The sequence below is a fragment of the Schistocerca americana genome, chromosome 10 (genome assembly GCF_021461395.2).
Source record: "Schistocerca americana isolate TAMUIC-IGC-003095 chromosome 10, iqSchAmer2.1, whole genome shotgun sequence".
In the NCBI taxonomy this organism is placed as follows: Eukaryota; Metazoa; Arthropoda; class Insecta; order Orthoptera; family Acrididae; genus Schistocerca; species Schistocerca americana.
The window spans coordinates 105,523,457-105,529,262 of record NC_060128.1 but is presented as its reverse complement, the minus strand read 5'-3'; the positions used below and the strand labels follow the sequence as shown (position 1 = coordinate 105,529,262).

Here is a 5,806-nt window from a genome sequence, read left to right as displayed (position 1 = left end):
ATCATCCGCGAAAAGCCGCATGGAACTTCCGACACTATCTACTAGGTCATTTATATTCTGCCTGTTTACTGTGGTATCAATGTTCGATAGCACACTTGTTAGGAGTTGCAGATATCGACCGCGGTCCGTAATAGATATGGCTGGACCCGCGAGTCGCGACTAGCGCCGTTCGCGGCTTGTGACAGGTACACTACTGGCCATTAAAATTGCTACACCACGAAGATGACGTGGTACAGACGCAAAATTTAAGCAACAGGAAGAAGATGCTGTGATATGCAAATGATTAGCTTTTCAGAGCATTCATACAAGATTGGAGCCGGTGGCGACACCTACAACGTGCTGACATGAGGAAAGTTTCCAACAGATTTCTCATACATAAACAGCAGTTGACCGGCGTTGCCTGGTGAAACGTTGTTGTGATGCCTCATGTAAGAAGGAGAAATGCTTCCATCGCGTTTCCGTCTTTTATAAAGGTCGTATTGTAGCCTATCGCGATTGCGGTTTATCGTATCGCAACATTGCTGTTCGCGTTGGTCGAGATCCGATGACTCTTAGCAGAATGTGGAATCTGTGGGTTCAGGAGGGTAATACGGAACGCCGTGCTGGATCCCAACGGTCTCGTATCACTAGCAGTCGAGATGACAGGCATCTTATCCGCATGGCTGTAACGGATGGTGCAGCCACGTCTCGATCCCTGAGTCAACAGATGGGGAGGTTTACAAGACAACAAGTTCACAAGGTATATAATATCTTATTAATGTGGCAAGAAGTTGATAGAATAAATAACAAGCTGAAGTACACCACAGAAACATAAAACAGTACTGTAAACACAGTTTTAAAGCATATAAACAAACAATTAACACCAACACGATTTGGAGGGAAAATGACAAATGTTATCAACTGTGAAAAATTCGGTGATTTCTGAGTTGCTTGGAAGGGAAATTTCGTGGCATCACTCAAACCATTAAAACAAATCACTTATTACACTCTCCTATTTTTACACCAGAAATCCTAACGAGTATCAAAAATAATCGTTTTTTCTCATAATTTGAACACGTTTGCATGCTTACCGATAATTTACACGCTTGCATTCAAGATTCTGGCGAATACACCGACTAGTAATGTACCAGTATTTCACACGAGCAATGACTTATGTAGCGCTTACATTATCGTGTGATCTTATAATGTTAATAACTTAAATGTGTTACCTAGACAAATGTATTCCCGAAATTGCATTACTCTATGTTAACTCTTTTTAGTGTTGTTGTGGCCCCCAGTTCAAAGACTAGTTTGATGTAGATTTCCATACTACTCTATCCTGTGCAAGATTCTTCAACTCCGAGTAACTACTGCAACCCAAATCTTTCTTAATCTTTGCCTCCCTCTACGATTTTTAGCCCCCTCTCTTCTCTCGAGTAGTACATTGGTCATCCCTTGATGCCTCGGTGTCCTACCAACCAATCCCTTCTTCTATTCATGTTGTAGCACAAATTTCTCTCCTCCCTAATTCTACTCAGTACCTCCTCATTAGTTAGGTGATCTACCCATCTAATCTTCTGCTTTCTTCTGTAGCACCACATTTCAAACGCTTCTATTCGCTTCTTGTCTAAACTGGACATCGCCCATGTTTCACTTCCATACATGGCTACACTTCATACAAATACTTTCAGAAACGACTTTCTCTCCCTTACGTCTATACTCGATGTTAACAAATTTCTGTTCTTCAGTAACGCTTTCCTTGTCTATGCCACTCTACATTTTGTAGACTCCCTACTTCGACCATCATCAGTTATTTTGCTCCCCAAATAGCAAAACTTATCTGCTACTTTTTCATTTTCTAATCAAATTCCCTCTGAATCACCTGATTTAACTCGAATACATTCCATCATCCTCGTTTTGCTTTTGTTGGTGTTCATCTTATATCCTCCTTTCAAGACACTGTCCATTCCGTTCAATTACTCTTCCAGATCCTTTGCTGTCTTTAACAGATTTACAATGTCTTCGACAAAGTTCACAGTTTTTGTTTCTTGTCTCTGGATTTTAACTCCTACTCCAGATGCCTTGCCGCAGTGGTAACACCGGTTCCCGTCAGATCACCGAAGTTAAGCGCTGTCGGGCTGGGCTAGCACTTGGATGGGTGACCATCTGGTCTGCCGAGCGCTGTTGGCAAGCGTGGTGCACCCAGCCCTTGTGAGGCAAACTGAGGAGATACTTGACTGAGAAGTAGCGGCTCCGGTCTCGGAAACTGACATACGGCCGGGAGAGTGGTGTGCTGTCTTCTGGAAGGCGTTCTTCTTGTCCAAACTATTCATCGTCCACGTTTCACTTCCATACGTGGCTACACTCCATACAAAAACTTTCAGAAATGACTTCCTGACACTTAAATCTATACTCGATGTTAACAAATTTCTCTTCTTCAGAAACGCTTTCCTTGCCATTGCCAGTCTACATTTTATATCGTCTCTACTTCGACCATCATCAGTTATTTTGCTCCCCAAATAGCAAAATTCCCTTACTACTTTAAGTGTCTCATTTCCTAATCTAATTCCCTCAGCATCACCCGACTTAATTCGACTACATTCCATTATCCTCGTTTTGCTGTTGTTGATGTTCATCTTATACCCTCCTTTCAAGACACTATCCATTCCATTCAACTGCTCTTCCAAGACCTTTGCTGTCTCTGACAGAATTACAATGTCATCGGCGAACCTCAAAGTTTTTATTTCTTCTCCATGGATTTTAATACCTACTCCCAATTTTTCTTTTGTTTCATTCACTGCTTGCTCAGTATACAGATTGAATAACATCTGGGAGGGACTACAACCCTGTCTCACTCCCTTCCCAACCACTGCTTCCCTTTCATGTCCCTCGACTCTTATAACTGCCATCTGGTTTCTGTACAAATTGTAAATAGCCTTTCGCTCCCTCTATTTTATCCCTGCCACCTTCAGAATTTGAAAGAGAGTATTCCAGTCAACATTGTCAAAAGCTTTCTCTAAGTCTACAAAGGCTAGAAACGTAGGTTTGCCTTTCCTTCTTCTAAGATAAGTCGTAAGGTCAGTCTTGCCTCACGTGTTCCAATATTTCTACGGAATCCAAACTGATCTTCCTCGAGGTCGGCTTCTACTAGTTTTTCCATTCGTCTGTAAAGATTCGCGTTAGCATTTTGCAACAGTGGCTTATTAAACCGATACTTCGGTAATTTTCACATCTGTCAACACCTGCTTTCTTTGGCATCAGTAAGCGACGTAAATTTCAACTTTTATGCGTCTACAAGTTCTTGAGAAAATCGGGCCTTAACATTTGAATAGAAAGACAGGCGGACAGCAAAACGATATTATCAAGGATCCGTTTTTACCGGTTGAAGTCTCCCACCACACTGATATTGGTATGACGCCATATCGTGTGTATGCAGCTGTCTCCTACCTCCTTTGAGATTCTTAAGATTAGTTGAAACGCGTCAATTGAGTCGCTGAACATCAAATGACAAAGAGTTTTCTCTAGCGACCGTAACAGCACTGCAGTTCCTTCTCTAAATCCTCGCACAAACGAAAAAATGGCTGACATCGAAATAAGTGTCCAAGGAATAGAAAAGCAACTGGAATCACTCAACAGACGAAAGTCCACTGGACCTGACGGGATACCAATTCGATTCTACACAGGTTACGCGAAAGAACTTGCCCCCCTTCTAACGGTCGTGTACCGCAAGTCTCTAGAGGAACGGAAGGTTCCAAATTATTGGAAAAGAGCACAGGTAGTCCCAGTCTTCAAGAAGGGTCGTCGAGCAGATGCGCAAAACTATAGACCTATATCTCTGACGTCGATCTGTTGTAGAATTTTAGAACATGTTTTTTGCTCGAGTATCATGTCGTTTTTGGAAACCCATAATCTACTATGTAGGAATCAACATGGATTCCGGAAACAGCGATCGTGTGAGACCCAACTCGCTTTATTTGTTCATGAGACCCAGAAAATATTAGATACAGGCTCCCAGGTAGATGCTATTTTCCTTGACTTCCGTAAGGCGCTCGATACAGTTCCGCACTGTCGCCTGATAAACAAAGTAAGATCCTACGGAATATCAGACCAGCTGTGTGGCTGGATTGAAGAGTTTTAAGTAAACAGAACACAGCATGTTGTTCTCAATGGAGACGTTAAAGAAACCTTTGGCGTACCACAGGGGAGTGTTATGGGACAACTGTTACATTGCCCCTTCTTTCGCAAAGTTGGTCGCAGGTGATGCTCCAGAAACGAACAGTAATACTGTGCATTGACGGTCTGCCGTGGAGAAACGTAATGCGTTAGGATAACACCATCACAGTCGTACATGAGAATCACCATAACTTCCACCATACACGCACTTTCGACTTCCGCGGCGACCAATAATGATGCCATTCGTTGGATTGCCGTTTCGGTTTTGGGTCGTACGATGCGGCCCACGTCTCATCCAGTGTTACGATACGGTGTAAGAGAGCCTCTCCATCGCGCTCATAGCGCTCCAAGTACGTCTGAGCAGCGTCGTAACGCATCAATTTCTGTATTTCCGTCAAGTCGTGCGGAACCCATCGTGAGGCAATTTTTCGCATGCCCAGGCGTTCCTTCAGGATGCGAAACACAGTCGTATGCGCTAATCCGGTTTCGTGGGCGAGCTCACGAATCATATGGCGTTGATCACTGTCCACTAACGCGGCAACAGCATGCATTTCTTCTTCAGAGACGCTAGGACGACCTGCCCGATGCATGCCTGCCACAGCTTGCCGACCTTCGTTGAAGGCTTTTACTCAACGTGCCACTGCTCTGTACGACAATGCCCATTCCCCGCACGCCTCTTTAGGACCTTGATGACACTATCGTGCTGTACGACCTGTGGCACAGTCAATCTTAATCCAACTCCGTTGTTCCTGTTTCGAAAACACAGTGACACCGTTACGTTAGAAGGCTCGCTCACACGTGACTGTGTTTCCCTCGACTGTGCGCACGCCGGTGACGTGGGACGGGCGAGTCCATTTGCTAGGAGGTAAGGTAGGAATGTCAACAACTAATGCTATCAGCGACAATAGTAGATTCCATTGCATAGTGTCTCCACAGCAGTGTTGCCACTGAAACTTCCTGGCAAATGAAAACTGTGTGCCGGACGGAGACTCGAACTCGGGACCTTTGCCTTTCGCGGGCAAGTGCTCTACCATCTAGAGTTTGGAAGGTAGGAGACAAGGTACTGGCAGAAGTAATGCTGTGAGAACGGGGCGTGAGTCGTGCTTGTGTAGCTCAGTTGGTAGAGCACTTGCCCGCGAAAGGCAAAGGTCCCGAGTTCGAGTCTCGCTCCGGCACACAGTTTTAATCTGCCAGGAAGTTTCATATCAGCGTACGCTCCGCTGCAGAGTGGAAATCTCATTCAGTGTTGCCACTTTAAGTTCCAACCTACGTATCTCGCGGGCTGCTTCAACTTGCACGCACGATAAAAGCTATGCTCACCCATGCTCCGGTATATACAGCAATGAAGCTTGGCTGAAATGTGTGTCAGCTGCTGCCAGTACAGCCAGCGTTCACCGTAAGCGATGCCAGCTGAGAAATGACGCGGCACAACTCAAGAGACAGGCAGTTACGTAAGCAACAGAGCTGAGGAGACGAGGTTCAAACACGAGCGAGGCCAGAGAGAACTGTGGGGAAACAGCCGTGTGGAAAAACGCAGAAGCTGGTTTTATCCTGGAAATTTTATTATTGTTCGTAATCGGATGTATCAGCTCTTTTAGGCGCTCTTAATGATCTGCAAACGGAATGATTATTAACGTCAGCAAACAAAATATTG

The 5,806-nt window shown here is 44.6% G+C and overlaps 1 pseudogene; it reads left to right on the top strand.

Moving 5' to 3' along the window:
• Nucleotides 1–2,051: 2,051 nt before the first annotated feature.
• LOC124552872 lies at nt 2,052–2,169 on the top strand (annotated as a pseudogene).
• Nucleotides 2,170–5,806: the final 3,637 nt, after the last annotated feature.